This window comes from Rhinopithecus bieti, unplaced genomic scaffold (assembly GCF_001698545.2).
Source record: "Rhinopithecus bieti isolate Rb0 unplaced genomic scaffold, ASM169854v2 scaffold_12640, whole genome shotgun sequence".
In the NCBI taxonomy this organism is placed as follows: domain Eukaryota; kingdom Metazoa; phylum Chordata; class Mammalia; order Primates; family Cercopithecidae; genus Rhinopithecus; species Rhinopithecus bieti.
The window spans coordinates 2,157,826-2,168,773 of NW_016807406.1; positions in this window are offsets into that span (position 1 = coordinate 2,157,826).

Here is a 10,948-nt window from a genome sequence, read left to right on the forward strand (position 1 = left end):
AACAAGAAGAAAAATCTGACTAAACTGCCACTTCTTAGAGTCTTGGTTAGATGTTTGCAAGTAGAGGGTGGAATCTTGGAAAACTGACATCTTTATGTTATGTCTTTCTACTAAACAGCTTGATATCGCTCTCATTTATTGAAGTGTTTTTATGTTTGTAAGTGGAGGTTTATAACTCTCTTAATATAATTTTTTAAACTTTATTTCTAGGTTTTGGTTTTTTATTAGGTGTTTTGACTGGGCTCTCTCATCTCTCTCTCTGTGAATATATATATGTGTGTGTATATGTTTGTATGCTTATAGATTTTAGCTGTTATAACGTAAAGCAGTAGGTTTGTAATATGTGTAGTTATTTGTGCTGTCACTTTACTGAATTATATGTTTATGTTTAGAGTTTTAAAATTATGTATCTTTGATTTCACAGCAATTTACTAAGATCATATGCAAAAATTAAAATACAATTTCAGATGTCAAATTCTATTTTATGACATATACTGGAAGGTTTCAGAATAATTTTATGTGTTAGTAGTAAAAATGGAAAAGTTTGTGTTTTTTTTTTCTGATTTTAGTGGTACTGTCTCTATATTGAGTAAATATGCTTCACAACTTTTACTCAATAAAAGAGGATCCTCTTTGATATATAACTCTCTACTTCTCCATAAATTGCCATTAATCCCATTCCCCTGTGTTCCCAAGAAGTGTAACTCTTACATCTAGCTTAATGAGTTGAATTTTTAGTCACTTATTTTAATTACCTTCATTTCATAGCAAAAGCATCAAAAGGTATGAACTTCCTGTACTTCCTTGGCTTCTTTGCAAAGATCTATATCTATCTATCTATCTATCTATCTATCTATCTATCTATCTATCTATCTATCTATGTGTGTGTGTTTGTGTGTGTGTGTGTGTATAATGGTCATTATTTTATGAATAGTCTGGTATCTATAGTTTTGATTTTGACTTTGCTGTGTATTCTTGACACATAGTAGACATACAATAAATGAGTTCCCTTAGCTATATAGGTGAGTAGTTTGGGGATCAGTTTGTAAGTGACCGTATTTTGTTTATCCTTTTGCTATTACTTTGAAGGTTATTTTGAATATTTATAAAAGTTTTGCTGTACAGTTTTCATTCTAAAATTGGAAAAAGTATTCATTAATGGTATATATATGAATAAATTTTATATACAGCAACTAGCAATGGAAAATATTGCATATTCGTTGTGAAGAAAGTATTATATATGACTGTGGTATATACATGCTTATATGTAATATTCACAGCAAGATATAGCATTATTAATATTACTATTGCTGCTAGTTTATAGGTTGCTTTTGGCTTTTCTAGAACTGATAATTTCCATAAAATTTTATGCCTGGTGTGGTACTTGTATTTTAGATGTGATTTTTAGATTGAAACAAATCTTACATTGTATATAACCTCACTTTTATTTGAATTTTCTTCTCTCTAGTTTGCTTATTTTCACTGTTCTAAATGGTTCTGTACTTTTACATATATTTTCCCCATTGTTTGCTATAGATTTCAAAACTCTCTTCCTCTTGTCTTTACTGATCTGACATTTGTGTATATTATTTTTGTGTTATTTTCATTAAAACACATGTATATGTATGTGTATATACATATATATTTATATATGAAAGCTATGGATAATTTAATCTTGTTTCTTTTCATAACCTAAAGGATTACTTATCCTTTATACATTGAGTAAACTAACATGAGATCGAATATCAAAATTTTTACTTCCCCTTTCTGTTGTATCCCTTCTCTGTTTTGTTTATAACTTCCTAAGATTTAGATTGATATTATTCATGACTTTATAAGATTTTACACATTTTTAAGATTAGGTTTATTTCATTTTCACTGGATATCAAGATATGTTAATATCAGTTCTGGAAATTTGTTCAATTTTACCAGTTTTATAATTATTACTTCTTTTATACTTTGCTGTCTCTTGCTCAAACTTTTAAAAGTTTTATAGGTTTGTTTGTATTTTTGAATAATTATTTTCCCTGGGAGGACCATTAAATACCAGTTAGTCTTGGCGTGTGTGAAAATGTTTTCCTCTTTCATCAGTGAAAGTTAAATTTATATAGAATTTTAGGATAAACCTTCTCCCCAACTCAAACTCTGTAAACCATTTACTATCCTCTTGCATTTAATACTTTAAAAGTCTACTGTACAACCTTGTTTATTTTTTTATTTGATAAACTTTTCCCTTTAAATGATTGCAGATCTTTATCCCCTTTTAAATATCTAATTGGATCTCTTGATTTTTTTTTTCTCCCTATACATTTTCAATCTGAAAACATCCCTCTTTCTTTAGCTAGATAAATATTCCTTCCATTGTTTCTCTGTGTTCTACTTCTCTCTTCTATTTACTTTGTTCTACTGATTGAATACTTATTCTATGTTTATTGACTGATAAATTTATACTCCCATTACTTTGTCTTACTGATCTTTTTCTTTTACTTCTGGGTTCAGGGAGAATTTTCAGAGTTTTGCTTATGATGAACTGACTCTGTTTTCTGCAATCTTTGGGGTCAGAGTTACTCAAGCTTTCCTCATTGACATGATTTCCTCAGACATGGTGCTCTGAACTTTTACTCCAAGATGCAAAAAAAATGAAAGTTTGGCTTTCTGTAGTTTGATTTTTGCCATATTGGCAAAACTGCCTGTAGGAAGTAAAAGATAATTAGTGCTAGAGGAGAATACATAGTGAGGAGCAGAGGTCTTTTCTATATTCCTGTTGTTCCAATAGAAATATTATAAATATCTGGTACACAGCTTTCCCCTTGGAAGAGGTTGAAATCACTGGAGCACAAAGGATCTTCACTAATTAGCATGATGCTGCTGCTGAGTCCTTATTTCCACTCTACTGCTTTATAAACCATTCTGATGGTGAGTGTTATAGTTTCCTGTGATGTGCGGGCACACTCTGCCTTCCTAGCTAGCATTTGTAGGTTTCAGTACTCCACTTCTTCTGACTCTTGGCTTCCCTTCAGGTACCTACTACACTGATCTTGGAGGAATTCTAGGGTTAGGCTGAGGACACATACAGAAAGATCTTTGTTTTGTTTTGTTTAGTATAGGTCAGAACTGTTTCACTAGAAAACATAAGACAATGTAACTTATAGTCAGATGAAAAAAGAAGAAAAAAGATCTTGCTGGTTCATGTAACTCAATACAAGAGCTCCTCGACTTACCATGAGGTCCTGATAAACCTATTGTAAGTTGAAAATATTGTAAGTCAAAAATGTACTTAATACAACTGTCCTAATGAACATCATACCTTAGCCTAGCCAATCTTAAATGTGCTCTGAATACTTACATTAGCCTGCAATTGGGCAAAATCATTTAAAACAAAGCCAATTTTATGATAAAATGTTGAATATCTCATCTAATTTATTAAATACTATACTGAATGTAAAAAGCAGAATGGTTGAATTGGTACTGTAAGTATAATTTTTACTGAATCATATCAGTTTTATATCATTGTAGAGTTAAAAAATTGTAAGTCAAACCATATAAGATGAATACTCTAGGCTTAGATTTGACCTTAGGTAAGGCTTGATTGAGAGTTCAAATGATGCTACCGTGAGGCATTCCTTGACTCTGAGATGGGTTCATCTGTAGGCTCAGAATGTTATCCCTTGGACGTTTCAACTTTCTATCATCACAGCATTTAGTTTAATGGAAGGGAAGGTTCAAACTGAAAATTCTAAAATTGAGCCTCCTTGTTTATGGGTAACCTGATGTGAATGATGTGATGATTTCTGGGCTATTCACTGAAGTCAGAGGATGGATGAGTGACTGGCTTTCCTTAGTTCAGTCTCTACACCTGAGACTCAATAGTCAGTTCAAAGGGAAACTATTTGGCTTTAATCAGCGACAAAGAAGGCATATTTACTAGAAGTAGAGAGAAAACATTCTGGATGGGGGCAAAAACCAAACCAACAAATATTCCCAACACGTTTGCCTGCAGTGAATTTTGGATTATTTGTTTTATCTCAATTAATGATAGTCTATGCAATTTTCTCCAAAAATTCATTTCATAATTTCTTCCAAGTTACTCTATGGAACTTTTTTACTTTTTAGGCACTAATACAGACTATTAGTTGGTTCCTAGGAGAAAGGTATACATATGGAGGATTAGCTTGTCATCTTTAGTTGATACAATATAATTCTTATTTATACCCCTTCAAATACATATCACTATGGTGGTATCAAATGATTAAAGCCTTACCAACATAGATATAGTAACAGTTAAAGGTGCATTTGGTTTCACCAGTGACTCTAGAAAAGCACAGTGCTATGTTTCTCATTAAAGCACAGATTCTTATAAACCTTACTTTATTAACTGAGTTGAGCTAACCACTTACATTAACATATTTATTTAGTTAAATATTTCAATGACTGTTGTATTGCCCATTGCACTAACAATGCCTGCTTAATGACCAAAGATAAAATTGTGTCAGTATATCAGCATGGTTATGTCTTTTTCTTAGCCAATACTCATTTTAGTTCAAGCCATATGAGTATGCTTTAAGACACAAAAATAGTATCAGCATTAGTTAATATGGCTAGTTTGCTTATTCATTGTTTAACACCTGATTATTTCTTGTTTCTTCCAAACAAAATATGACCCAGAGCAAATTTTAGTGTTGATCAGATGAGTAAGATAGCCTCATAGAAGTAAGATGATTTTAACAAATATCACATTTTCTGTAAGCCAAATTTATTTTACTGTACACTTGCTGAGAGCACTTTTAATATGGTTCCGGTTGATGCATGTGCATTTATTATATTATTATCAGTATGATTCTGTAGGCTTGAATCTGAAAGAGCTGGTCTAGTAGTCACTAATGCAGTCAATTCAACATCAGGGAATATCTCCTAATAAAGAGGAACTTGTAGAAGTATCCATATCTTCACAATACAAAAAGTCTAATGTTTGATCTACCTACTATTATACTAAGGACACCATGAAAGTTAAATGTTTAAAAGTCAGTTTGTGGGTTCTTCTGCATGTAAACATGGATCTATGAACATCAAAATGCCTATATTAAGATCATCATCAAATTAGTTTTATCTTATAAAATATTTGTAATGTGATGTTAAATGGTTAATTATTTTAATTCATTATGTATGTGTTATAGTAACTAATATAGTTCTTGGCACAAAGCATGATGTGCTGATTGACAAATATTTTAAGAAACACATTTTTTTTACAATGTCATTTTGCAAGGGAGAGGTATCAAGGAAATTCCTGCTTTCTTAGAGGATCACTGTTCAAAGGAGGAGGAGGATAAAGTTGGCAGTGGACCAAGCCAAGTGAAAATAAGTTGCTGTGTAGTGTGGCAGTTCTATCTGGGTCTTCCCTGTTCAGGCCAGGACTTGAGTGGTCATCTTCCCTTTACTTCAGGGGATTAGAGCAGAGGTCCCCAACCCTGCTACTAGTCTGTGGACTAGCTCCTAACTACTCCTAGTTAGGAACCAGGCCACACAGCAGGAGGTGAGTGGCAGGTAAGCTAGCGAAGCTTCATCTGTATTTACAGCCACTCCCCATCACACTCATTACCGCCTGAGTTCTGCCCCCTGTCAGATCAGTGATAGCATTAGATTCTCATAAGAGCACGAACCCTATTGTGAACTGCACATGCAAGGGATCTAGGGTGAATGCCCCTTATGAGAATCTAATGCCCGATGATTGGTCATTGTGTCCCATCACCTCCAGATGGGACTCTCTAGTTGCAAGAAAATAAGCTCAGGGCTCCCACTGATTCTACATTATGATGAGTCATATGATTATTTCATTATCTATTACAATTTAATAATAATAGAAATAAAGTGCACAATAGACGCAATGCACTTGAATTATCCTGAAACCATCCCTCCCTTCCCCACCAGTCTGTGGAAAAACTGTCTCCTGTAAAACTGGTCCTTGGTGCCCAAAAGGTTGGGGACTGCTGGAGTAGAGGATACGGTAGAGGAAGGGCTCAACTAAGTAAAATGAGACTGTTTCTATAACCTGAAATACATTGCTATTCTGTCTATGTGATTTCTACCTCTAGCAATGAAGTACATTATGAAATATAAAGTATTACATGATATCTAATCCCTTATGTGATCAAATTTATAGGTATTCTTTCTATGAAATGAAGTAAAACTTTAAATGCATTGTCACTATTATAGATAGATAGATAGATAGATAGATAGATAGATAGATAGATAGACAGATAGATAGATAGATGATATAGATATGGGTGTGTGTATAGCACTACACTAAAACTAAAATAACATAGTCTCTATTACCTAGGTACATCAGCCTTGAAAAATAATTCAATAATAATTTATTAAGGGCCTATTAGATGTCAGATCTGTTGTGGAGTCTGTATTACACTGATGTGAGTAACACAGACAACTGAGAAAATACCTGAAGTAACTAAACCATGTGCAAGCTTACATTATGCAAAAGTAAAGAAGTGAATAAAAATTCACTCTTTGTGACTAGAGTCAGTATAAAAAGAAGAAGGTACAGGAACCATATCAGGATCTAAACCTTTAGATAAACCTTAGAGCTTATCAGAAGTAAACCTTATTTATTCCCCTTGTCTCTGTGAAATAAAAAGAAAAACAGCAAAATCCAGACAGTAAAAATGACTTGTCCATGATTAAAGAATTAGTCAGTTTTCGGCAAATGATTACACGGACCCAAGGATTTGTAACAACTACTGTATGAAATAATACCTAATATTTATTAGATTCTTATAATATACTAGGTAGGATCATACTATCCAAATTTATCCTCTCATTGACACTAAGAAATGAGTAATAGAATGCAAAGAAAACTGCAGATAGGAGGCAGGACTAACTGGCAGATGAATAGGGCAGCATGTGGAGACTCATATCGTGAACTCTTGCTCCAGGAAATACTGCAGGGGCATATCAGGAAACCTGAGAGAATCCACAGACCCTTTGAAGGAAGCAGCTTGTCTCTGCAGGCTCTGTGAGGCAGCTGAAAAACTGAATGCCCAAAATGTGAGCGGGGAATGTCTACCCTTGAACACACATCTTCACTGGGGAAACTGAAGGTTCAGATCCCAGGAGAAGGATTTGACCTTAGCTGGAGCTGAGATGAATTTAGAGAGCTGAGCAAAATACAGGGGTAGACAAAGCAGCAGGAGAAGCATTGTGGGCACTCTTAGCCCCCAGGGAAGTCATTTCTGGCTTTGTCTCACAGAATTCTTTGGGGTGGGCTGCCAGTGGAACTGGGGAAGGAACACAGAAAGAAGGAAAATTCCAGCTGAATTTTGTAACAAAGTTACTAAGTTTCCTGGACAGATTCTAGGTGAGGGGGTAAACCAGGAGCGCAGATACCAGCATAGAAGCCACAGAAGCCGTGGTAGGCAGGGAGGCTGAAACCTGAAAACCCTGTTTGCTTTCTCAGCAGGGAGGCTTGTAGCCTGGGAAAAGTTCTCAGCCATGCTCAACAACTGCCTGTAAATAAACCCAGTGCTGTTTCGGGGGCACGGGGGGAGTGCACTGGCCTTTCAGGCTGTGTGGAAGCTGGATGAAGTCTGTCACTAGGGGCCTTCCCCCACTTCCTTGGTGACCTGTATGAAGCTGCAGAGACAGCTATAATCCCACTGGGAACATAACTCCACTGGCCTGAGAACAACACTCCCACCCCCACATTAGCTACAGCAAGCCCTGCCCAAGGAGAGTCTGAACTCAGACCCCGTGCCCCACAGTAGCCACAGCAAGCCCAGCTTAACCCTGTCCCAACCTGATGGTCTTTCTCTACCTGCCCTCTCAGCCGAAGACAAAAGACATAATCTCTTGGGAGCTCAATAGCACTGCCCACCTCCTGAGAAACCCAAATACTTATCCAGGTGACCTTAGTGCAAGCTTGTATCCTTCTGATGTAAGCTGACATCCGGTGCTGTCTTGAAAGTGCTACCTCCTAGCCAGAGGGCAGCTGACACAACTGACACAAAACCAGCACACTAAACAAAACTACAACCAAGGAGCCTTGGGGAGTCCACTTCACTCCCCTGCTACCTCCACCAGAGTAGGTGCTGGTATCCACAACTGAGAGACTTGAAGATGGATCACAACAAAGGACTCTGCAGAAACCTCCCAGTACAAGCCCGAAGCCTGGTAGCTCTGTGGGGTGGCTAGACTCAGAAGAGAAATAACAATCCCTGCAGTTTGACACTCAGAAAGCCCCAGTGTTAGGGGAAGTGGGAGAGCACCACATCAAGGGAGTACCCTATGGGACAAAAGAATCTGATTAACAATCCTTGAGCCCCAGATCTTCCCTTTGACATAGTCTACCAAAATAAGAAGGAACCAGAAAAACAATTCCTGTAATATGACAAAATGAAATTCTTTAACACCCCCAAAAGATCACCAGCAATGAATCCAAACCAAGATAAAATATCTCTGAATTGCCAGAAAAATAATTCAGAAGGTTGGTTATTAAGCTAATCAAGAAGGCACCAGAGAAAAGTGAAGTCCCATTTAGAGAAATCAAAAACATGATGCAGAATATGAAAGGAAAAATCTTCAGTGAAATAGATAGCATAGATTAAAAAAATCACAACTTCTGGAAATGAGGGATACATTTAGAGAAATGAAAAATGCATTTGAAAGTCTCAGCAATAAAATTGAACAAGTAGAAGAAAGAACTTCAGAGCTTGAAGGCAAGGCTTTTGAGTTAACCCAATCCAGCAAGGACAAATAAAAAGAACAACAACCACAACAACAACAGCAAAAACGAACAAAGCCTCCAGGAAGTTTGGCATTATGTTAAATGACCAAACAAAGGAATAATTGGCATTCTCGAGGAAGACAAATCTACAAGTTTGGAAAATATATTTGAGGGAGTAATCAAGGAAATTTTTCCTGGCCTTGCTAGAGACCAAGACATCCAAATACAAGAAGCTCAAAGAACACCCAGGAAATTCATGGCAAAAAGATCATTGCCTAGGCATATAATCATCAGGTTATCTAAAGTCAAGTCAAAGGAAAGAATCTTAAGAGCTGTAAGGCAAAATCATCAGGTAACCTATAAAGGAAAACCTATCAGATTAACAGCAGATTTCTTAGCAGGAATCCTCCAAGCTAGAAGGGATTGGGGCTCTATCTTCAGCCTCCTTAAACAAAACAACTATCAGTCAAGAATTTTGTATCCAGCAAAACTAAGCTTCATAAATGAAGGAAAGATACAGTCTTTTTCAGAAAAACAAATGCTGAGAGAATTCAGCACTACCAACCCAGCGCTACAAGAACTGCTAAAAGGAGCTCAAAATCTTGAAACAAATTCTCAAAATATACCAAAATAGAAGTTCCTTAAAGTATAAACCTTACAGGACCTGTAAAATAATCACACAATTAAAAAAAAAAAAAGGTATTCAGGCAACAACTAGTACAATGAATAGAATAGTACCTCGCATCTGAATACTAAGATTGAGTATGCATAGCCTAAATGCTCCACTTAAAAGACGAAAAATGGCACAATGGATATGAATTCACCAACCAAGTTTCTGCTGTCTTTCAGAGACTCACCTAACACATAAGAAGCTTAAGGTAAAAGGGTGGAAAAAATGTATTTTATGTGAATTGAAACCAAAAACAAGCAGGAGTAGCTATATTTATATCAGACAAAACAGACTTTAAAGCAGCAGCAATTAAAAAAGACAAATAGAGACATTATATTATGATAAAAGGAATAGTTCAGAAGGAAAACATCACAACCCTAAACATATGTGCACCTAACACTGGAGCTCTCCGATTTATAAAAACAATTACTACTAGACCTAAGAAATGAGATAGATGGCAACGTAGTATTAGTGGGGGACATCAGTGCTCCACTGACAGCACAAGACATGTTATGAAGACAGCAAGTCAACAAAAACAATGGACTTAAACTATACCCAAGAACAAATGGCCTTAAGAGATATTTACAGAACATCCTACCCAATAATGGCAGAATATCCTGTCTACTACTGTTTCAATAATTTTAAGAAAATCGAAATTACATCATGCACTTTCTCAGACCACAGTGGAATAAAATTGGAAATCAACTCCAAAAGGAATGCTCAAAACCATGCAAATAAATAGAAATTAAACAAGCCTTCCCTTGAACAATCACTGGGTCAACAATGAAATCAAGATGAAAACTTAAAAGTTCTTTGAATTGAATGATAATAGTGATACACCTTTCTAAATCTGTGGAATATAGCAAAAGTAGAATTAAAAGGAAAGTTCATAGTACTAAATTCCTATATCAAAATGTCTGAAAGAGCACAAATAGTCAATCTAAGCTAAGACTTCAAAGAAATAGAGAAACAAGAACAAACCAAACCCAAATCCAGCAGAATAAAATAAATAAAAAGACCAGAGCATAACTAAAGGAAATTGAAACAAACAAACAAAAAACAATACAAAAGATTAATGTAATAAAAAGATTATTCTTTTGAAAAGATAAACAGAGTCAATAGACCGTTAGCAATAGTAACCAAGAAAAGAAGAGAGAAGATCCAAATAAGCTCAATGAGAAGCAAAATAGGAAACATTACAACCAATACCACAGAAATACAAAAGATCATTCAAGGCCACTATGAACACCTTTATGCACACAAACTAGAAAACCTAGAGGAGATGAATAAATTATACAACCCTCCTAGATTAAACCAGGAAGAAATAGAAACCCTGAACTAACCAATAGTAAGCAGTGAGATCGAAATGGTAATAAACAAATTGCCGACAAAAAATTCAGCTGAATTCTATCAGACATTCAAAGAAGAATTGGTACCAATGATATTGACACAAACCAATGTAAACACATCCCATGCTCATGGATGGGTAGAATCAATATTGTGAAAATGACCACACTGCCAAAAGCAATCTACAAATTCAATGTAGT